This window comes from Myotis brandtii, unplaced genomic scaffold, assembly GCF_000412655.1.
Source record: "Myotis brandtii unplaced genomic scaffold, ASM41265v1 scaffold519, whole genome shotgun sequence".
NCBI lineage: Eukaryota > Metazoa > Chordata > Mammalia > Chiroptera > Vespertilionidae > Myotis > Myotis brandtii.
This window is the reverse complement of record NW_005369782.1, coordinates 898,673-922,272: the sequence shown is the minus strand read 5'-3', so window position 1 is coordinate 922,272 and position 23,600 is coordinate 898,673. Positions and strand designations below refer to the sequence as shown.

The 23,600-nt window shown below is 40.2% G+C and overlaps 1 long non-coding RNA gene and 1 pseudogene across 1 annotated transcript in view; one reads left to right on the top strand and one right to left on the bottom strand.

Annotated features, from left to right (window-relative positions):
- LOC106728010 overlaps positions 1-20,943 on the bottom strand; it is a 22,369-nt gene extending 1,426 nt beyond the window's left edge. The window contains exons 1-2 of the long non-coding RNA XR_001364240.1: positions 20,929-20,943; positions 14,329-14,331 (exon numbers count right to left, since the gene is read on the bottom strand). This is a non-coding gene — a long non-coding RNA (uncharacterized LOC106728010). The remainder of the gene's footprint in view (positions 1-14,328; positions 14,332-20,928) is intronic.
- On the top strand, positions 10,335-11,451 carry LOC102244760 (annotated as a pseudogene).
- Positions 20,944-23,600: the final 2,657 nt, after the last annotated feature.

The following is a 23,600-nucleotide window of genomic DNA, read 5'->3' as shown; positions in this document are numbered from 1 at the left end:
TATATATAGTTTTTAAAAAAACTCATTAATTTGTTTTGCCAAACTCAGAATCATTTGTATTCAGTTGATTATAAAGTTTACTTTTATATAATCCATCATAAAAGAGCTAGCTAAGCAAATGAATACCATATACAAGATTACAGAGATGTTTATCCTCTTAAGCCAAACTGTTCAAGCACTTAAAGTCATTTGCATATAACCAATTAATATGCTCAATACAAGAGATGCTTATGTATTCATTAGAGTAATTCCTGTGGGACTCTACTTGGCAAGGCTTTGGGTGTGATTAATCATAAATTATTCTATATATAAATGGTTGAATACAAGCATCAAACATTTAGAAAAGTTTTGCTTATTAACCAGTTAATAGCAGAGTGTCTCATTTCATTATTTCTTTCTAATTTCCACATGTGTAGATGCATATTTACTAGTCAGATCAGATACAGTATGTCCCATTTATTCTTGAAACTGAAAAATCAAGTTCCATTTTCTCCAAATATCCCTTAGTTCAGAACTTTTAGAAATCCTCACTGGCCTTTCTTTACTTGTTTTGAACTAGTCTTTCAATGAAGGCAATCACCACAGCGGTCTGAGCCAGAACAAGCACTGCAGATGCAGCCGACAACAAACAGTCTCACCCAACCACCACCAGTTCAACCATCAAGTCCATGAGGCAAGACAATGAGTCTAATAGTCCCTGGTGGGACCTCCTCAGCAATGAGAAGACCCTCAAAGTAAGATGTCCATGGAAAGTGTCACCTACTGTGTTCAAAACATTGTCTTAAAAGACTGTCAATGCTTAGTATAATTTAAACTTTAATGACAAATCCTCAGAGTATTCTAACTATAAAAGAAAACAATAGGCATGAAAAAAAAAACCATGGCTAAGGTTGAAAATAAAAATCAGAGCCAATCTAGAAAGAACAACAAAAAGTGGGCCTGAATCAAACTAAACACACACCAAAGCAGCAATTGAGCCTTTTAATTCCTGCAGAAATGTACATTTTGACAAATTAAGTGAGAAATCAGCTCCAGAAAGCCTGACACTGTCTCATATTTAGTTGTTCAAAATTATTCTCCTTTTGGACATGAACTCATAGTGAGTTTTCTAGAAAAACAGAACAAAAACATTTGTGTGTTTACCATCCTCCCTCCCTTTTTCCTTCCTTCCTTCCTTCCTTCCTTCCTTCCTTCCTCCTTTTCTCCAACCCTCCTTCCCTCTCTCCTTCTTGACTCCCTCCCTCAAAAATATATTATGTCTCAGCCCTGGCCAGGTAGTTCAATTGGTAGAGAATTGTCCCAATATGCCAAAGTTGTGGGTTCAATCCCCAGTTACAGCACATACAAGAATCAACCAATGAATGCATAAATAAGTGGAACAACAAATCAATGTTTGTCTCTCTCTCTCTAAAATCAATTAAAAACATTTTAAGTATAAAAGAAAATCAATTTTTAAACAAGATATATTATGTCTCCCTGAAATCGAAATTGTACTGAGTTCTGTAACATGAATCAAAGTCCCACAAAGATGGGTTTTATATCAGAAAATGGAATAGACTCAATGAAAAGCGTGTGTCATAAGTAGAATTTGTGGAAATGACTGGCAAGCTATAAATGCAAGCATTTCTATTCTCATCCGGGGCATTCAATAAATTCCTGCTGATAAGGAATTCCTAAGTGTTCACTAAACTTTTAATGTCTTTCCTGTCACTTATCACTGGCAGATGCCATCGGGCATTTTGTCTAAAATTTAATTTAATAAAATCAACACTCATCAAGAAATCAATTAAAATAAAAGCTGCCTGCAGGCCAACATCTTCCCTAGGTGATGAGGATGGCATGTTCTCTTCAGACCAAGTGTATCTCTGAGTTGATTAAGCTATTCCCAGAAGTTGTAGATAATTCAGGATACCATCCACAGCTGCCATAGAGCACCAATTAGTTCTTCCAAGCAAAGTCCTATACCAGCTCCAATATATGCTGCCCATTACATCCCCTTCCCTGAAACATATTGGATTGGAAATGAAAATACTAATGCTTTAAGGGAAAAATTTAATGTTTGGGGTGTGTGTGTGTGTGTGTTTTGTTTGTTTTGTTTTTTGGTGTTTTTTTTTACTATAGAAGTATAATCTATGACTGCTTACAAATGATACCCAGGGGAAATAGCGAAACACCTGTGTTCTTGGTAAGAATATTTGTTGTTAATAAACAAACGATGAAGGGTCTTAGGCAAACACAAGTGTTCCAAGATGAGTGTAAATCATCATTGCTAGGTTACGAACCCCTCAGCTAATATTTGCATAGCACCTGTCATTTATAAAACACACATATATATATTCTCATATTTGATATAAAAACAATCCTATAAAGTTATATTTGGCTATTACTATAATTTATACACAGGACATGGACTCAAAAGAGGATCTATGACTTTTTAGAGCTCATGGAACCAAGCAGAGGCAAAGCTGGGCTCAGACTCAGTCCTCCTGAATCCAGACGCTGCTTTCTCCACCCATCTAAGCTGTGTCTGTGCAACATTCCAGAGGACTTTAGGAAACATGAAGTAATTCCAGGCCCTGTGCAAGTTCAGCACCTCTCAGAATGAAGAGTTTAGTACTCCCAGTATTCTGGGTCCACTAAGCATGAGAATGTCAGTGGACATGCTCTTTGGGTTCAATTCCTCTGCATGGAAATCTAAGTATATCAATTTATCTAGAACTCATAACACTTAGGGCCTATTTTTTAAGTGTTCTGCTCCTCTAGGCTTGGTTCAAGTGCTAAACTTGTGGCAATGCAGAATCTTAGACCCCACCCCAGGCATACTAAGTTAAAATCTGTTTTTTCACAAGGTCCCCAGCTGATCCACATAAAAGTCTAAGACACACAGCTCTGGCCTAAATCTCACTGGAATGTATATTCAGATGAACTCGAGGTCCTGCCACCATTGTTAGTTTGGGACTGTGGACCGAATGTCTCCTACTAGATTGCCTCTAGATTCAGCTTCTCACTTAATAGTCACATGTATGTCAGCACGTTTCCCACTCAAAGGAATGAGGAGAGCACTGTGGTCAGCCAGAACAAATAAAAGCAGCATTGAAGCCTAGGTGACTGGATATTTTTTGCAAAAGAATAATGAGCAGAGGGCATTATAGAATTGGCAGAGTGTTTCAATACATTAGAAGTACCTTTGTTCAGAAATGACGGTTTTCTGATTAATTCTTTTCCTTGTTACCAAAGAATTGCTCTATTCTCTAAGCATCAACAAAATATACCCCATGGGTCATCTAGCACCTTCAACATGTGCTGAAAACTCTGATATTGGAACTTCCTTTAAAAAAACTTTACATCTAATTATGATGCACTCTTTATATGGTGCATATTATTCTGAAATGTTAATTTGCCTACAGAAAACAAGTAAAATTAGGAGCCTGCATCAGGTTTCAAAAATTTCTATAAATAATATATAACTAGAAGTTGACAGCAATTCTAAAGATTTGTTCTCGGAATCATAGAATCATGGAGTTTGGAGAGAAGTAGACATCTCACGTTGCAACGAAGCTGTGAATAGCCAGGTAGAGCATCAGGTCCAGGTGTAGCATGCTTTAGGAATTGTAAAATCTGGTGTTCAATTAGACACCACCCAACTGGGAGGTCCCACAGGAAGGTGTTGCAGTGACCTTCCTATGGCTGTGACAAATAACCCCTATGAACGCCCCACTGGCACCTTAACCTGTTTTCTTAGCAACCACTTAAATCTACTTTAACTATAAAGGGTCATCATGTAAACAACGTGACCCAAATCAAACAAAATCCCGCTTAAATTGTAAAATAAAAGGTCTTTTCAATAAAAATCAGGTATAAAAGGAAAATAGTCCCAAGAAGAAGCCCTGCTTGATAATAAGCATTTAATAAATGCTTGCTTAAAGATTTTGAATGAAGGAAACGATGAATCAATGGAGGCGGTGATCATTGCTATTCCCATACCAGGTTTCTATCTGGAGTCCTCTATTCTGATCAAATTTTGAGAGTAATTTTCTTAGCTATGATTCCCCTTCACAGCAGCGATGAGGCTCACCAAAGTCAATAACATGGAAAAATTGTTATCTGCCAAGCATTCACGCTGGGATGGGTAGCATACACAAAATATATGTGTTTTTTTAATTGCAGCCAGTTTTAGTGCACTGAAGTGGAATCGGTAATCCAGAAAATTCAGAAGTAAATTTATAATTGTCACAAAACATCCTACAGTGCAGCAAAGCATGTTCTCTGCAAGTTAGAAGCAAAGCTTTGTAATTGAAGGAAAGATTACAAGTCAGGACACATAAACAGATCCTTATGCAGTAGGGAGAGGCATGTTGATGAAACTATAGTCTTTGGGGGCCACATCAACACAGTTATCAAGTCACCAGCCATGATATCACCTTAAAAAACACAAGATCCATACCTATGTACATACACACATTTCTAAACACCATGTAAATCTTTCAAGAGCCATCACAAAAGTTAGGGTTGGGCCTTAGCCAGCATGGCTCAGAGGGTTGGGGGGGGGGATGCCAGTTTGAGTCCCATTGTGGGCTCCATCCAGGTAGGGTACGTGCAGAAGGCAGTCCCTCTCCCTTCCTCGCTCTCCAAAAATCAATAAAAAACCTTTTTTTAAAAAAGGCATTAGAAAACTGTTAATATCAAGAAACATTTACTGAGAACCTGCTAAGTATAAGGCACTCAGGAATATCACTGATAAAAGTAAGAAATCTGCATTAGCTATAAAAGCAACCATATTCATAAGTACTTATGTATGTCCCACTTAAATCACTTTTGAAATTATACTTTGTTGGAGAAAATAATCTCCTCAATACCACGTATGCATTTTTACATGGATCCAACTGTATCAGTCACAGGATTCTCCTTGTTAAGCAGAGAATAATTAGTTCCTTTTCCAAAATGGATGCAATAATTCAAAAGAATAGTAGCCATCATCTCTTGGAGGCAAAAATGAATTAGCAAAAGTAAACTCTCCCGGGAAGAACTTCGAACATGTGATATCAAGAATGTGGTAACCTTCGGCAAGGAGTTAGAGTTGAAATGGGAGGCGAAGCTGACCTGAATTTACTAGAAAGAAGAAATCAGAGCACTGGGTGTTCCCATATTCCAGAGCAGAAAAATTATGAAGGCAATAAATTATGATAAAATGTGTAGTTCCGGTGCAAGCACATAAAAGCATAAAAAATTACCAAATTGAGTGAGTTTATGATTCATCCAGGACAGTATTCAGTCTCTAAAAGTGATAGCTTGTAAATGCATACAGTTGAGCTGAAAAAGAAAAGAAAGGCCTGTCCCTAAAGTTGTGCATTGTAAATTTATGTCAAGTAAGGGAAATGGCCTTATGGTAAAATTACTCTCAGTGCAGGGTCTTGTGTCTCAACAAATATTTTTAGTTTTAAAAAACACCTGTAAATCTGTTAGTAAAACCAGGGTACAAACCAGTAGTCATAACATTTTGTTATAGATTTTATGTAATAGGCATGGAAAAGGAAAGAGAGGAGGGGAAGGAAAGGCAGATACGGATTGTGGGAGGGAGAAAGAGTTATTCATGAGTTCTCCAGTGCTCCCCGAATTTCTAAATTAAATTCAAAATAAAACCTTCCAAAATAAAGACATTTAGGCCAACATGATTATTAAGAAAAATGAAATAGTCTCTATTATAGTCAGCTTATTATTTTGTCTAAGTTTAATTCTACAGCTAAGAAGTGTGATCCCAGAGGACATAAACTTGAAATGAAAATAATGCATTTATTAGACGTATAAAGGTGAAGCACATCACAGCAAAAGAAGATGACATTGCTGAAAGGAGTAACTTTGAAGTGATAAGGAGAAATGAACAGGGAGGAGAAGTAAAGAATTGGAAGAAATGGAGCAGGAAGAACATTGTTTCATGTAAATTAAAATTAAATGTAAAAGGATGACAGGAGCTCTGATCTTGTCAGGCTGAGGTATTTGGGTGGCAGACAGTAACATGAGAATTATAAGTAATTTGCAAACCACAGGTCTGCAAGCATGCACATTTCCCTCTTTATGATTGTTAATCGAGGTGTGTGTGTGTGTGTGTGTGTGTGTGTGTGTTTTCACAAAGAAAAACACATTCCAAAATGTTAGTTTCATAAATCCCTGCCAAAATCAGGAACAGTTTGGTTCTTGCCAATGAAAGACAGCCCCGGGCAAACCACAGGTGAAATCAGGCAAGAGATTCATTGTTTTTGATGGTGCCTCCATTTGGTAACAGCCTTCCTGGCCTCTGTCTTTCAGACATAATGTGACTGTCCCTCTTCTAGGCTGTCTCTCTGATTTAGTTATTGTACCCTGTGCCTTCCCGTGCCAGGGCCCAGGCCCTGGGCCTGCATTTGCCATGCTGCAGTCCTTCTTTAGGTCTCCATTGACAATGGCCCGTACCTATCATCTCTCCTCTAATAATAGTTAACACATAGCACATGCTGCGTGTCAGGCATTTGTGCATATATTAATCCAGTTAAAATATTTCATCCTGAAAACTGCCCTGTAAGGTTGATACTATTAAGACCTCACTTTACAGATGAAGAACCTGAGCATAGAGACAATAATGACTTGGCCAAGTCACTGAGGGAGACCAAAATTTTGCCACCCCAAAATGTGCCTTTTGGGGCATTGATTTTAAGGGATTATTAAGAAACAAAAGACTCAGAAGGAGCCTTTGACTCTTTCCTTCCTGCCTAAAGGAATTCAGATAGAAAAACCTGCTTCAGGAAGGAAATCTGATTATAATCACCCTAGCATATTCATCTTAGCACCTATGAATTAGCCCATAGGTGATGTGGACAGGAAAAATCTTGTAAAGCTTATTTCCCTGTGCCTTTGTTTCTGGATGGCCCAGCAAGAATTTGTTTACCACATGTTTGCATTTTCTCTAAGTGTTGTTAGAAGAAATAATAGAAAAGAGCATAATATTTGGCCAAGACCTACCTGAGGGATGAGGAGTCAGCTACACAATGGGCAGCATGGAGGAGCATTCCAGGAAGAAGGAAGAGCATGGGCAAAGGCCCTGAGGCAGGAAAAAAGCTACCCATTTCTAGGAACTTAAAGGGCAGTGTGTGACTCACTAGAGCAAGGAAGATAAGAAGAAAAATGAGACTTGATTAGAAAAGAGTAAATTAGAATGTGCCAAACATCACAGTCAATGTAGAGAGTTTTCATTTTGTACAAAGTGCAATGGAAAACCATTAATAAGGTTTTTTAAAAAATAATTTTTATTTGTAATTACAGTTGTACAACCCAGTGATTATGTTATCATCATAACTAGCTAGTCAATATTAATATTAGAAAGAGAGCAAAGGGGAGACCATTATAAGCATGGTCATCTGGGCAGCTTCACCAGGAAGCTGCAGTTTCACACTCCCCATGGAACCACCAGTCCATTTCCTGCAAGTTACTTGGAGAAGGAATCCAACAAAGGGGGAGATAGGGGCATGCACAGTGAAGTCGGGATGATGTAGGGAGGGTGCTTGCCTGTCAGTCTAACCTGGGAAAAAGATAATTGGCTAGAAGGGTAAAGCCACTGCAAGCATGCAAAATCCTGAAGGGTTAACTGGAAAAACTCCCAGTTACAATCTCCAGACAAAGAATTCCTCTCTCTTGCTTAGTTCCTGCTTCCTTGCACTCTCTTGCTCCATGACCAGCACTCACCCATATGCTAGCCCACCATGTGGCCTTAAGCAGCCTCATGACCCATGGCCATACAGACCCCCACACACAATGGACTGCAGCTGGGAACACAAGCTAAATTAGCCAGATGCTGGAGAGGACTGTGCTTTAATAGGAGTGGAGACTCAAGACTTAATTCTTGCCCTTCTGAAGACAAGATTGGACTTCTTCCAGGGTCAAATGGAAGAAGATTGGGCTTTGGAAAGAAACCCCCTTAATTTTACATCATCAATAAAGCTTTCCATGATACCTTATTTTCCAAAAGGAGCCTCAGGAAATTCTTTTTCCAGCAGCACCCCAAGAACTCCACTTCCACTGATAACAGAGGGCACCCCACTGATAACAATTAGCTATTGTATAACTTACTAAGTAATCACTCTGATAAATCTAGTACCTGTTTGGCATCATAGTTATTATACTACTAACAATTATATTCTCTATGCTATACTTTATATCCTCATGATTATTCTGTAACTACCAATTTGTACTTGTTAATCCCTTCACCTTTTTCACCCATCCCCCTAACCACCCTCCCATCTGGCAACTGTCATAGTGTCCTCTGTATCTATGAGTCTGTTTCTGTTCTGCTTGTTTGAAGCTACAGGATGACATGTTCATATTTTTTGTTTGTTTATTAAAAACTCTGTCTGCTTTGTGGAAAATGGATTGGAGAAACAAAGGCAAGTATGGAAAGATAAAGAAGTCTGTTGTAATAGAACCATCTAGAAGTGGTGGTGGTTACATGGTCATACTGGAGATGAACAATAGTCAAAATCAGGATATATTTTATAAGCTGAGCTGACAAGATTTGGTATTAGAGTGAATGCAGAGAATGAATGAAAGGCAGGACTTACAGATAACTCCCATAGTGTATGGGGTGCCAATTTCTGAAATAGGAAAGACTGGAAGAGAAACAGTTGAAATCAAGAGTTCAGTTTTAAATGTGTTATATGTACTTGGTCTTAAGTCTCCAACTTAGTGTATAATCAACAAATAACTTGACTATCTCCAGAGTGGGAGATGATAATAGAACCCTCAGAAGTATTTGGGAATCTGAGAGAAAGGGAGATATATTCTCTTCCTAGGTGGGCTTTCAAAGAGGGACTAAGTGCTAGAACTCCAAGCACTATGCAATGTCCCCAGGTATAGCTGAACTAGAACAACATTGGTTTCTGTAGCAAAGAGCCTGAGACAGTCAAAGGGAAGGCAGACAACCGGGAATGGCATGGAGGAGAAGCCCAGTGTCCCTGGACCCTAGAGTGATACAGAGCAGCTGAAAGGGGAGACTTGAAGTATCTACAGTTGTGACAAGGCTCCCCCGTGCAGCAGAGAACTTTTCAGCCACCACCAGATGATAACACTGACACCAATGATGGCAGCGGTGAGCAACAGCCAAAGGCCAAAGACAGGGCGAGTGACACCCAGTTTGTGGATGCCTGGATGAGAGAAAGGACAGCTTGGCCCTGATGCCTCCTACTGATTCCAGAACATTGATACTTCTTTGAGGAGAAAGCAGGAAAAGAGGAGGAAAAGTCGGAATTAACTCAGTGTATATCTAAAACGATAAAAAAAGCATGAAGGTGACTGAGTTTATCTGGAAACTATTATAATTACACTAGAGGCCTGGTGCATGAAATTCATGCACTGGGGGGGGCAGGTTGTCCCTCAGCCCAGCCTGCACCCTCTCCAATCTGGGACCCCTCAAGGGATGTCTGACTGCCGGTTTAGGCCCGATCCCTGTGGGACAGGATGCAGAACATCCTGTTGGTAGGGATGCAGAACCCTGACCCTTGGGTGGCTTTGTCTGGGGCTCTGTGCTGCTGCTTGCATGGAGGTGCCTAAATTGTGTCAGGAGCCCAGAGGTGGCCACCCCTCCTAAAGGTGGATGGGAAGAAAGGCCTCCTTGAAGTCAGTGTTCTTCTGTTCTGGGCAGGGACTTTTGACCCCAACAGTGGCCCTCCAGGCTTCTTATTTCTTTGTTATATGAAGAACATAACAGTCAGACATCCCTTTCACAATCTGGGACTGCTGGCTCCCAACCGCTTGCCTGCCTGCCAGCCTGATCACCCCCTAACCGCTCCCCTGCTGACTTGATCGATGCCTAACTGCTCCCCTGCCGGCCTGATTGCCCCCAACTGCCCTCCCTTGTTGGCCATCTTGTGACAGTGTGGGGGTGGCCATCTTGTGACACAAGGGTGTGAGGGTCAATTTGCATATTACCTATTTATTATATAGGATTTTATTGATAACAGTAAAAACACGCCAGCCTTTATCCTTCAGTTGCCTCCACAATCTCTTGGGAGCTTCTGGGAGGTACTTCACATTGATTCATGAATGACTGTCATCGCTGATGAGTTTATTCAAGAGCTACCCTGGTTGCATTAATAGGGTTGGATCTTCTATGAAGGAATCTCAGAATAGGGCTGCTTGAACCTCAATATCCTACACTGACTTGAGTCCAATAGCTTTTCACTTAGTATTCTTCAAATCTCTTCTTTGCTGAACACATCCACATCCACCCCAGGACTCAGACATGTGTTTAATAGGAGTTATGTTGAGAGAGAAATGTAAAAAACAGATCATGGGGACTGGAGATTCTTGGGATGGCAACCGAAATGGAGGCACAGAGCGCTGGGGCTGCGGATGGTTTCACCTGGGTCACCCACAAGGATAGTCAGAGGTTGAAGAAAGGGCAGGCTGAGAAGCTCTCCAAGTGGAGGAGGGTGGATGTGGGCTGCATGAACTCAGAGGAGGCCCCATTCAAAGGGGCCTGTCTTCCCACTCCTCTCAAGACACAGGTTCCTGGATGGGAAAAAAGAAACAAGGAAAATTTCAGTCCCAGACAACTGACACCATTAAAAGACAACTGGTTGGCCCTGGACATCATTTGGTTGGAGCATTCTTCATATAACTAAGGGTTTGGGGTTTGATTCCTCATCAGGGCACATAACCTAGGTTGCAGGTCCAATCCCCAGTTGGGGCATGTACTAAAGGTAACCAATAAATGTTTCTCTCTCCTTCATATTCTCTCTCTCTCTCTCTCTCTCTCTCTTCCTCTCTCTAAAAACAATCAATAAGGAGCACTATCTCAATTCATTGAGGTTCTGCTTCCCGGCATATGTCGACAGTTTGGCTCAAATAAACTCACAAAAATTCTTAAAAAAAAATAAAATAAAATAAAAACAATCAATAAAAAATAGATCCATCAGCAAGGAATTAAAAAAAAAGAGAGAACTGCTTGAAAATATTTATTCCTATTGTAGAACATTTGGAACTTCAGATACACTTTAACTTGAAATCCAGGAATGTAGAAATCAGAACTTACAAAGAACCTGAAAGGATGTTAGCGCTCTGACAAAAGCAGCTGATTTTGTGAAAGCCTTTATTTTGGGGTTTCAGGGGGAGGGCACCCTTGCCCTCATTAGGTTGGACCTCTTCTTAGAGTCTTTTAAAATTACAGATGTGAAGTCCCTAAGAGAGATCACCTGTCAAGGGCAACAGGAAGAATTACTGGCAAAGAAGAAGAAACCAAATTCACCACAAAGAATGTGACACCTATGCGAGGATAGTTTCAGCCAATGTGAAAGTTCACATCCCTGGCTCTTTCCAAAACATCAAGATGGCAAGAACTCCCCTTTGCAACTTCCTCCTGGGAATCCTCCAGCAAAGATTTATGGCAATATTTGGGCTGTGGCTGGTAGAGCAGCAAATCGATTCTGATTACAAATCAGAGACTTTTTCTCTTATCTTTGGACTCTAGAGAAAAAGAGTTTACCCTCTGCAGGTGTTCACAAAAAACCATGTGAAGAATTTCTAGTCATTTTAAGCCTCAGTCCCTTCTTTAGTTCTCAGCCAGAAGCATAAACAGAAGAGTTTATAGTAATCATTCAACAGCTTTGAGGATAATTTAATTATCAAAATTTAGTACCATTATTATACTTAAACATGCATTATAATTTATTTTTCATTTTAAATCACATGTAGCAGGTTAGCATAGTTTCTAATTCTCTCATTTTTAGGGAAAAATCTTATTTTTCTGTATGAATTTTTAAGTTGTTTACTTATAAACTTATAAACACTTCTTCTGTATGCGTGTAATTAAAGAATTATCTCAGAAATAATTATTTCAGAAATCATTAACTCTCTGAATCATGACCCCTAATACTGGGTGCTATGTGAGTATTTTAGAATCAGGTCATAAGCAGCAGTTTGGCTACACTGTGTGACCCCAAAAGACTAATCTTTGTACCTGTTTGGCCACTTCTAAAATTAAAGACCTATATCACAAGGTTGACATGAGGTAAAAAAGAAACAGATCATAGGTTCCTCCACTCAAACAATGTCTTCATTAATAGATCAAAATTAAATTCCCTTGAGAATAAATGTTCTCCCAAAGAAGACTCTTGGTCCCCCTGGAGAGACACTTCTGGCAAACACACCGATTTACCATTTATACTCATCTTTTTAAGTCTCATTTTGACACAAGCTAGGGCACCACCTACACAAATAAGTGACATATGTCTTTGAAATTCTAGGCCAGGTGGGAAGCAGATCAGCACCTGACTAGGCCATTTGGAAAAGAATTTTGCTGTAGCCAGGTTTTTATGGTAACTCTCATATCACAAAGTTTGAATGGAAGTCACTAAAGCCAGTATGAAGGCTACCTTGGCCAGCAGTGGCATGCTTGTGTAACCGGGTCTGTTGACTTTTGAATAACCAGATGAGATCTATACTTATTTTCTCCTCTTCCTCCTCTGTTTTAGTCTGTTCAAACTGCTATAATGAACTACCATAGACCTGGCTGAGTGGCTCCGTAGGTTGGAGTGTCATCTGATACACCAAAAAGGTGGTGGGTTCAATTCCCCATCAGGGTACATAGATTGTGGGTTTGTCCCTGGTGAGGGCACATTCAGAAGGCAACTGATCATGTTTCTTTCTCTCTCTCTCTCTCTCTCTCTCTCTCTCTCTCTCTCTGTCTGTCTTTCTCCCTCCTTCCCTCCCTCTCTTCCTCTCTCTGTAAAATCAATAAACATGTCCTCAGATGAGAATAAATAAATAAATAAACAAACAAACAAATAAACTACCATAGATAGCTTATAAACAACAGACATTTATTTCTCTTAGTTATGGAGACTGGAATTCCAATATTCAGATGCCAGTGTAGTTGAGTTCTGGTGAGGAGACAGCTGACTCCTCATTATATCTGTACATGGTGAAATAAAGAGAGAAAGCTGGTGTTCTCATGGCTTTTGAAAGGGCACTAGTCCCATTCATTAGGGTTCTACCCTCATGACCTCATCTAGTCCTAATTACCTCCCAAAGGCTCCAACTCCTAATACCATCAAATAACAAGGGGATGGAGTTCAACATCTGAATTTGAGGGAACACAAACATTCAGTCCATAACATCCTCTTTTTCTTCTCCTTCTTTGCCTCTAACTCTTTAAGGTAGAATTTATGTGGAAGCTTAAAAATCACTTTCTGATTCATTCATTTAAAAGAAAAATTATGGAGGGCCTATTATGTGCCAAGCACTGGTTCTAGGTTGCTGATAAGATATCAGAAAAGAAAGTGAATGAGGTCATTGAGTTGATATTCTAAAGCAGTGGTTGGCAAACTGCAGATTGGCAAACTGTGGCTCGCGAGCCACATGCGGTTCTTTGGCCCCTTGAGTGTGGCTCTTCCACAAAATACCGACTTCTGCGCATGGGCCACGAAGTTTCAATCGCACTGTATGTGTGCGCCAGCACATGGTATTTTGTGGTATTTTGTCAAAGAGCCACACTCAAGGGGTCAAAGAGCTGCATGTGGCTCGCAAGCCGCAGTTTGCCGACCATGGTTCTAAAGGAAAGGAGGGGAGGTTTGGGGATGGGAAAGGGAGACACAGTGCATGTGTAATAGACAACACAAAAATAGGTAACCCAGGTTTATCTGACAGAGAACACATGAGGAAGTACCATATCATAGTTCTGCCTGTAGTCTTAGCAGAATTTAACTTCAGAATTGAAATTGTCATTATGCCAGAGTTAGTCAATTATTTGCATCATTCTACCCTCTGCAATCTTAGGTGGTTTGATTCATGTCACATTGCAATATCAGGAACAGTTATTTATTTTTAACTTTATAAACTGGCCACTGCCACAACATGACTTTAAAGGTGTGGTATTAGAGCAGTACAGTGGGGTAGAAAGGGCACAAGCTTCAAAGTTGGGGAGGTGAGGGTTCCAACCTTAATCTGCATCATGCTAGCTCTGTGCCCTATAGAAAGTCACTTAACCTCATGAAACCTCCTCTTACCATCCACAGTGTGAGAATAGAAACATTTAACTCAAATTTTTGTTATGCATATCAAAATATTGATAAAATTAAATGATAAATCTTTACTTGGTTTGATTAAGGAGTCATGAAAGTATGTATCTGGAGTCATTTTACAGTTTCCTCAAACAATACCTATCAAATGTCCCCCTTGATCTCCATTTCACCTAAGTACAAGCTCCTAAAGATCTCTCAGCCCACCCTTATAACATTTCTTCAGTTTTGGTTAAGATTATCTCATATCTTACACTTCACCCTTTTCCACAAAAGCAGGACACACTACTGCCTGGAAGTGTTAGGGGTGTGGAGAAAGGGGTGTGGTCTCCAGAGGCAGCACATCTAGATTTTAGTATCAGTGAGAGGAGGTGGGGAGACACCTGATCACTTGAGTGACCACAATGCCTGGTGGCAAATCCACCATTCTCTTTCTTTTAGTTGTTGCTATTTTCCTGTTGGACACTGGTTGCTTTTCAATTCCACCTTTGAAAGAGATATCAAGTGTTGGCTCCTTGTAGGATCTTAGGAGGGTACTTTGGGTCTCCCTCCACATGGTCCCTTGGCTGGGAGACCAGGCTAAAGCCAAGTCTAATACTTCCCACCTTAACATCAGCCATACCTGAGGTTTCCTCATCCAGAACGGTAATGGTACTTGCAACACAGCCTAAGTTATAGCCACAAATAGTGGTGTTTTCCAACACATAGGAAACTCATATGTCCTTATTAAATGTAGGAAATAGGACTGAACTTCTGTCACTCCACTAACATCTGTTATCTCTCTCCTGCTTTTAAAAATATATGTTTTTATTGATTTCAGAGAGGAAGGGAGAGGGGAAAGAGATAGAAACATCAATGATGAGAGAGAATTGTTAATTGGCTACTTCCTACGTGCCCCCTATTGGGGATTGAGCCTGCAACCCAGGCATATGCCCTGACAGGGAATCAAACTGTGACCTCTGGGTTCATGGGTCAATGCTTAACCACTGAACAACACTGACCAGGCTCTCTCCTGCTTCTTTATTCAATCCAGAACTACCAGGCAGTATGCTGGCTCAATGGTTCAGCAGGTTTCAGGAAGGAGGACCTCAGTTGTAGATCTCATAGAGAGGAAAGAACTCTGGCATTCACTGATAACACCCACCCAACATACCAATTTCAAAGCCTCCCATGGCATCCCATTAAAATTAATGCCAAAATCCTTATCAGAAGGATCTTTAATCACTGCAAAATTTGACCCACACCACCACTCCAGCTGCATCCCATGCCACTTCCATCCCCTACCTATCTTTAAGCTCATCCAGCATGCCATTCTACTCCTCACCTCAGTGTAAAGAAGACAAAAAGCACTCATGACAAAAGAATTCTTTGAAATGCCAATATTTGGTGGTGGGTTGAAGAAGGAGATGGCAAAAGAAACAGAGAGAAATATCCAGTCAAGAAAGAAGAAAACCAAAAATTTTGATATGGCAGAAGCCAAGTAAAGAGAGTATTTCTAAGTAAAGTGAGTGGTCAACTGTATTAAATGTTACTTACATGAAGCCCAAGAATTGGTCTTTGAACCTTACCAGCTGGAGAAGTCTAGTGGGAGACCTTGAAATAAATGTTTTAATAGAGTAGTAAATGTTTAGTAGAGGACAGAAGCTAGATTGAGGTTCCATAAAGGTGAAGAACTGAATGATCTTTAAGATAATTATGTTTAATAGTAAAAACAGTATTTATTAGTACTTAAATTATTTTAACTTAAAATGGATTTACTCTTTTCCAGGCATTCTGCTAAGTACTTTGCAAGAATTTCCCTTATTAAATCCTCACAGTAACACTCTTAGGCAAGAAATGTGATAAATAAATTGTCAAAGACACAGCTAGTAGAATGTGGTTGACTGAATAACAGCCCCCAAGTAGTGTATAAAAGTCGTAATCCCTGGAACCTATAATGTTACCCTACATGGAAAAAGGGACTTTGCGGATGTGAGAGTCTTCAGGTAGGGATGTTAATGTGGGTTATCTGATGAGCCCTGACTGCGGTCAGAATTGTGCCAAGAGAGAAGCAAAGAGAGATTTAGCACAGAGAGATTTGAAGATGCCACACTGCTGGCTTTGAAGAAGGCCCTTACACCAAAGAATGCAAGGAACACAGCTCTAAAACCAGGGAAATGGCATGGAAACATTCTCCTAGGGCTTCTGGAGGGTGCACAGCCTTTGAATTAAGAACCTTCATTTCAGCCTAGGAAACTGGTTTCAGACTTCTGACCTCCAGGACTGTGGGAGAACAAGTGCATGTTGTTTTAACCACCAGGTTGTTGCAGCAGTTTGTTACAGAAGCCGTAGGAGACTAATATGGATGTGATCATGATTCTTTCTCTAATACAATTCTACAAAAAATAGCAGCATCACACATATGGAAAACAAATAGAGGCAGGAGGGGAAAGAAAGAGAAGGAAAAATAGAAGTGAAAGAAGTGGGGTGGGGAGGGAGAAGTCAGTAGAATGGAAGAAGAGGAGGAGCAGGAGGGGCAGGAGCAGGAGGAGCAGATGGAGCAGGAACAGGAGAGGAGAGACTAAGACCTCAATTATTCTTAAAGTGACATCAAATATGTCCATTGCAACTTCAACTCAGGAACTATTTTTTCAACCTGAATCGGGGTTGGCACTTGGTCCATAGATGAGAGTCAGCTCCAGGGAATAAAATTGCAGTGCAGAGTAATCTATAAATCCTGTGGCATCACAGCTAAAGAGAAAACACATTGGTGGAATCCCAGTTCAGTGGTCAATTTGTTTAGTTACCATTTGGGGCAGTCAACAATTAAAGACACAATATTAAATGGTGAGAGATGAAGTTTGAAAAAGAACAATTTAATTCACTTTCATACCACCAAATCAAGTATAGCCTTCATTTGCTTTTAAAGGTATATTTTGTGAGGTTTTTCTCTTTTGTTATTTTAATGTTATCTCCTTATTACTGGCTGTCATTTGCTATAATGAAATGATGTTTGCTTGGCAAAAGCTGAGAGCAAAACTCTGGAAGGAAACTGCTGCATTTAACGTTTCCTGGTTGATGTGGCAACAAAACTGTGTTCTAACAGAATCAGTGAGTCCTGTCTCCCAGCAGATGATATTGCTCTGGGTCAACATTTGGGACGTGGAAAACTCACTTAGTGTTCACTGAACATACTATTCATAATCTGTTTTTTAAAAGGCAATTTTATAAGTGCATTGGCATTAGATATCCTACTTAATTTCATGATCAAATAATGATCAGGTATATAATAATCAAATAACCACAACTTAAACAACATACTTGCATTCAATACTTAATACAATAAAAGGAAATTTAACAGGAAAACAACTTGTGTGTCTAACACCACCATTCAACAACCTGAAACTCATAACAACTTCTGTCCCTTGGGTTCAAGGATGTATCCGTGTGTAGTCACAAAAAATGAAGCCTTAACTTTGACTTGCTGTGCCCTCATGGGGTCTTTTCTTCAGTGAGGTTAGGATTACATCACTTTTTTCTAAGGAAATTAGATATTCCCTTTGAAGTCTCTAAGATTTGGAATAAATTAGAAGAGAAACATTTGCAGTCCACATATAGATTCTGAATAGCCATAGTAGAGTGATTTTCCTAATTTGCTAATAAACAATCTTTATATTATTGAGCTGAAAAAATACATTAGAAAGGAGAAGTAAGATTTAGTAAGGATAAAGGGGAAGGTGCATTGGTGGGAGAAGTGCTTTTAATTCAGTCTTTCCCTTTAAAAAATGAAAAAAGGAAATAGCAACCAAATAACAACATACGGAGTGTCTGTTTTTCAATGAAAATGCCAGGTAAAGAGGCCTTTACACTTAAATCTGCACCGACAGCAGCATCCTCCCCCTCTGAAAACTGCTCCCCCTGCATGCACAGGGCGGGCTGATTGCTCCCAGCGCCTCACACAAAGCAGGAGTAACAGCAACATCTAGTGGCACACGGTGATATTGGACAGTGAAGCTGGAGAAATGCTCGGGTGTGAACGCTGAGAGCAAAACTCTGGAAGGATGCTGCCACATTTAACGTTTCCTGATTGATGTGGCAACAAACTGTGTTCTAACAGAATGAGTGAGTCCTGTCTCCCAGCAGGTGGTATTGCTCTGGGTCAACATTTGGGATGTGGTAAACTCACTTAGCGTTCACTGCTGGGGATGGGGAAGCCAGGAGTCAAACTGTACCATCTTGGTCTTGGAAATATGGCAATATTGTTGTTGTTTTTTTTAAGTAGTAGTAGTTACAAGGGTTTATGCTTCTCAGATAAGAGAAAGGCAGCTCAATATACTTCTGAATGCCAACCTTAAAATCTAGTCAAAGATACTAAATGTCATTTTTCTTCTTTCATTTCAGACTACTTGCTGCTGTGGACAGAAGAGGCCAGCACCCCGGGGCACTCTCTGGCAGCTGAAACTCTGGCACGCAGCCTTTGCAGTTAGACTTCCAACCTGCACCACTCTGTCCCTCTCTCCCTCAGGAGCCAGCCACAGCATCCTTTTGTCTGGACGCCAGGTCAATAATCACTCTTGGCATCTGCCTTTACCACTCCTTCCCTCCCTCTCTCCCCTCCATCAAGAAATCTAATTCCACGTTGGCAGGCAGAAGGTCAGAAATCTTTGAAAGGCACAGCCCCCACTGCCCACTCTCAGGTCTTGCCTCTGCACATACTGCCAAATGCCAACTTACTTCCCTCCCTCCCCCATCACATCCTGTTTCTCTGTGATGCCCAGGTTGTCACCTGGATCTCGCCCTCACATCTGTTTCCTTCCTCGGCAGCAGGGCTACTATCTTTTATTAGTAACATCCTGCCACGGCTGTCCCAGAGGCTCAGCACATCTTGTCATCTGAACTGGGATCAGCAGTCTCTTCAGAGCTATCGACGCTGGGACGTGGCCTTGTCAGAGGAGTCTGGGGGCCTAATGCTGGCCCAGAGCATCTGTGGGGAGGAGAGCTGACAGTCTCCTGGATGTCACACAATCGCACCTTTGAAAGTGGGCCAAGTTAACACAAAGGACTGTAGGCTAGTGTGACAGGAAGGACAAAGTCACACCCAACCTAAATAGAGGACAGTTTTATTTCTGTATACATTTTGAAATGACATATTCAGGGCTATGTGAAAATGGTGTTGGGGGGGGATTAATATCTGCTTGATTTTTTTCCCACTCTGAAAAAATTTTTAAAAACATATTTTAGTTTTAAAAGGGGGACCATGTCAATGTCTACTTTTAAAACTACAGATTCCACAGAAATTATATTCTAAAAAAGAATAGGATTTTCATCATACTTGTTTCTAACTGCTTATAACCATGGTATAATCTCTATCAATTTCTCCCCCAAAAGAAAAAAGTCAAAGATCCTGGAAAAATTAGAAAATTAGAGCATTAAAAATGCAAAAGAGATAAAAAGACAATATTGTCTAGGATAAAAATATCCAATGAACAGAAGTTTAAAAAAATGGCTCCAAAATCTGTGGAACTAGGAGAATGTTTACTTGTCGCAACCCAGAAAAGATGGCTAAATCACTAATTAGTAAGAAAAAGTGAAGTACAAAAAAGTGCTTTAGAGCTATTATTACCTCTGTGTTGTTCTGTTACACATATAACAGGTACACTGTTCTCTTGACAAAATTACTTAAACTGGGATGTTATATAGAGATCATTCAGTTCTACCTCATTCTTTAATATATTATAAAACAAAAATCCAAAGATTAAGTTGTGTGTGTGTGTGTGTGTGTGTGTGTGTGTGTGTGTGTGTGTGTGTGTGTTTCTAGTAGCAAAGGAGGAAGCAAAACCTAACTTTTTTTATTTCTAATCCAGTGTTAGGTGTATATCTATATAGCACTTTTAAATATTAAAAGAATGTGATTATATTAAATTGATGATGTTATGAACTGAATTGTATCCCCCATGGTGAAGCCCTAAGCCCAACCATAATGGTATTTGGATGTGGGGCCATTGGAGGTAATTAGGTTTGGTGAGATCATGAGGGTGGGGCCCCCATGATAGGATTAGTGTCCTTATACTAAGAGGGAGAGACCACAGCTCTCTCTTTCTCTCTGCACCACATGAGCACAGTGAGAAAGCAGCCATGGGAATAATGCAAGCCAGGAAGGTGACCCTCACCAAGAACCAAATCTGCCAGCACCTTGATCTTGGTCTTCCCAGCCGCCAGACTGTGTCTGTTGTTTAAACTACTCAGTCAGGTATTTTGTTTCAGCAGCCTGAGCTATGATAGATGAGTTCTGCCTTACATACTGTTCCATTTCTGAAATAAATACAGCTGTAATTATACATGCAATCCTGACTATGCACTACTAAGTCAACAAAATCACCTGATCTACAAAGAGTAGGCATGTGATTGGGAAAAAATAAAAGGCAGGCCTTTAAAAAGCAAGTGCTGCAAAAGTGGAGATGGCATCAGACAACATTCTTTCCCAGTGTGTGAAAGGAAACACAAAAGAACATAGAAACAAACTGAGATGAAGAAAGAAGGTCTGGAAAGAGTGGCAATTGCTATGAGGTTCAGACTTTCACCTACTGAGGGCCCTGGGATTGTGTTTGGAACTTGCTTTATCCTCTCTATGTTTTGTTTGTGTTGCTAAGAAGAAATTAAGATTGAGAGGACAGGAAGCCAGTATGTCAGCCGGGGACTAATGTTAAAAAGAAGGTGTGCAGAATGAGCGGGCTCTGCAAACTAAAAGAACAATGGGGGGTTTCTCCTTGTCTTCTACAGAGTGAGTGCTAGATTGGCAACAAGTGCCAACCTGTGGCTGCAGCTCTCAAAGACATTTTTTCATTTTTCTTTTGAAAGTAGTGCATGAAAATAATTCCCTGACCCCAAACAAAAATTCATTGAAAGTGACTGTAAAAGAAACCACCATAGTCTGACATACATAAGCTGAAATCCATCATTTCCTGGTTATGTGATCTGAAGCTGGGCACTTAACCTCATTGAAACTCAGCTTCAACCTTCAATGTGGAAATAATATGTGTCCACGATCTCTTACATACTATCCTTGGAAGTGTATTTTAGAATTATTTTATTATATAGAGTAATATAGTACCTAAACTGAATTTTATGTAACACCCCTGCTGTTGCGGACAGCACTTAGTAAGCAAACATATTGATATTCCTTCAGAAAAATGTTCCAATAATACACTGAACGAGTATAAAATTCTTACTAATTTTATGGCAGTTTAAAATAACTTTTCAATTTAGAGCTTTCTGGATTTTGGAATTTTAGATATGGATGCGTGACCCAGAAATATATTCATCGTAGAATAGTCATGAGGAATAAATGACATATGGAAGCTAGAAACTCATATAAGACTGCATAGGCTGGATTAGAAATGAGATCCCAGGGATTCCAAGGAATCCAAATACCAGCAAAGAAAATCTTTACTGAGCAGAAACTCCTTTGCCTCGGATCACCATCCCATTGCCAAGTGACCTGGGAGGCACACTGTGAAGGCACATAGATCCCTGTTTCTTTCTTCCATTCAATATTCCCTTGTTCAGGTCCAAGGTCTCCAAGCCCTAGGGGAGCCAGCTTTCCTGCAGCTTGGGAAATGGAGGTGCACATAACAGTGTTTTATTTTTTAACCCTCTGCCTACCCTCTTTTACCTCACTCTTCTCTCTGCAAGCCCCCAGGGAAGACGGGAGGGCTCTGTACATTGCTTACAGTTTTCAAAGCATGCTGCCTACTCTGACTTCTTTCATCATCCCGCAGTGAGGGACAAGTCGTAGCCTACTGTTTGCGGTCAGTGCCAGGATCTAGAGCCCATACTTTCTGTATCCCCTCCAGGTAGATGACATCATTCCGGGAAACTTTCTCTTTGTGCCAGATCCCTGGGCCAGGAAAACCTGTCTCTTAGTTCAAAACTCATGTCTGCCTTTCCAAGCAACCCAGGAGTTTCCTGTTTCTAACCTGAAGAATACTCTAATCCTGCTTCGTGACTCATTGATAAACATCCCCCACACCTTTCCTGAATTCTATTACTATGGTTTTTACAATGGGAAATTGATTTACAGTTTCAGCAGCAATGGCAGCCATTCAGCTACCACAGTGAGCAAAGATTTGTTCTTTCATGGTTCCTCTGCAGCTTAACAGGAGTCACAGATTCAGACAGGTATAATGTCTGTCATTTGCATGCCCCAAATCACTGCATGGAGAGGTAGCTTGATTTGAATCAAAATTCTAGTTTTTAAAGCGTCAGCAACACCCACAGAGACAAGCATTTGGGAGAGAGAATAATCCCCATGAAAAGGTAACCACCCACACAAATATCTTGTGACTTAGACATCCTATGTCTTAAACATCTTATTTAAAAGGCCAAAGTAAGTCAATAGTAATCATTTCAAATATTCCAATAACTAAAAACAGCCCTATTACAGCTGCTATCACTTTTGTTTAAATTCAGAGTTCAAGAATTGTGTGTGTGCATGTGTATATGTATTGCTGGGTATTTGCACATACACCCGATCCTAGGATATACTTGAAAGCATTAAAGTATAGTCTACCCCTAAGTTGTGGAAAGAAATATTTTTCCAATATAGCAGAATTATCCAAGTATCTCCTATAAGAAAAAAAAATATTATATTATTGTTGTTGTTGCTGTTATTGGCAATTGGACCACATGCTTATTATTTCATAAACCATCATTCTGACCTGATACCAAAGTGTACCTATGGTACATGTGGTGCATGTAGAATCTTTCTCTCCCATTATATAACATAGTACTATATGGCTACTGGGCCGCAAAACACCAGGTGGTGAACACTTGGAGAATTTAAGATGCTGTTACCATGGGGACAAGATGCTGGTCTTTCTCAATGCAATCAACGCACTTCCTCTTTCAGAAAAACTATTTCCACTGGAAAATAAATGAGCTTAGAAATTGAAGCTTTCAGTTTTTAAAAAATGACTATTTTCTCAAGCTCTATATTTAATAGTGATAGCAGAGATGGGCAAGCAAAGAAAAAGTATTTAGGGAGACCTGTTTTCCAGAACACACTTCTTACTTTTGCTTTCTTCACTGGCTAGTACTAGGTGAAGAAACAAACGTCAAATATCTCAGGGTTCATTTCTCAGATGTTTGTCCTATGTGGTAGATTGCTAGGTGCTCATAAGTAGTTTATCTTTCTTTTGCATTTGACTTTGCAGTTTGACTTTGCAGCTCTTGCATGAAAAGTTAGACTATATTTCCTCACTCCTTGAATGTGGGCCAACATTGTGCTTGTCTGGCCAATAGAATGTGGCAGAACTGAGAATGTACCAGTATGTCCCAGGCCTTGGGTTCAAGGGCCTTGCACTCTTCCACTCTCTTTCTTGGGATACTGCCACTGGCTGTGTGAACAAGTCTGGGTTATCCTGCCAGAAAATGAGAGATACTTGGCTCAGTCATCTCCACTGTCAGCCAGTCTGCAGCCTAGGTGACAGGGGCGGACTGCAGACACACGACTAAGCCCAGTGAGACCAGACCAGTTATTCACAGAATCATGAACTAAATAAACTGTGGTGTCTTAAGCCACTA